At 39.8% G+C, this 256-nt stretch overlaps 1 protein-coding gene across 1 annotated transcript in view; it reads right to left on the bottom strand.

Annotated features, from left to right (window-relative positions):
* The window catches only part of ccdc177 (coiled-coil domain containing 177), a 7029-nt gene that overhangs the window by 628 nt on the left and 6145 nt on the right, over positions 1–256 (bottom strand). The gene's annotated exons all lie outside the window — the stretch shown is intronic.

Below are 256 nucleotides of genomic sequence, written 5' to 3'. Positions count from 1 at the left end.
GGAAAGTCTGATGTGCACTTTCTATGTATCTGAAGACATCTAAGAACCTAATAAAACATTGACTGCTCAGTGTTTCACTTTAAGTTCGTGTTTCAAAACATTATTGACTGAATCTTAAAATATGAGCGTGGACAAGATAGGATCTTAAAAGGACCAGCGTGTAGGATTTCTAGCCATGCAAATAACATGGAGGGCACTATCTACAGCCAGTGTTTAGTTTATCTGTTCTGGCGGTCTCCATAGAAGAGGACCCGCT

The sequence above is a fragment of the Morone saxatilis genome, unplaced genomic scaffold, assembly GCF_004916995.1.
Source record: "Morone saxatilis isolate NCDOM2014 unplaced genomic scaffold, NCSU_SB_2.0 Contig3, whole genome shotgun sequence".
Lineage (NCBI taxonomy): Eukaryota > Metazoa > Chordata > Actinopteri > Moronidae > Morone > Morone saxatilis.
Note: the sequence above shows the minus strand (reverse complement) of the source record. Positions and strands in the feature narration are given on the sequence as shown.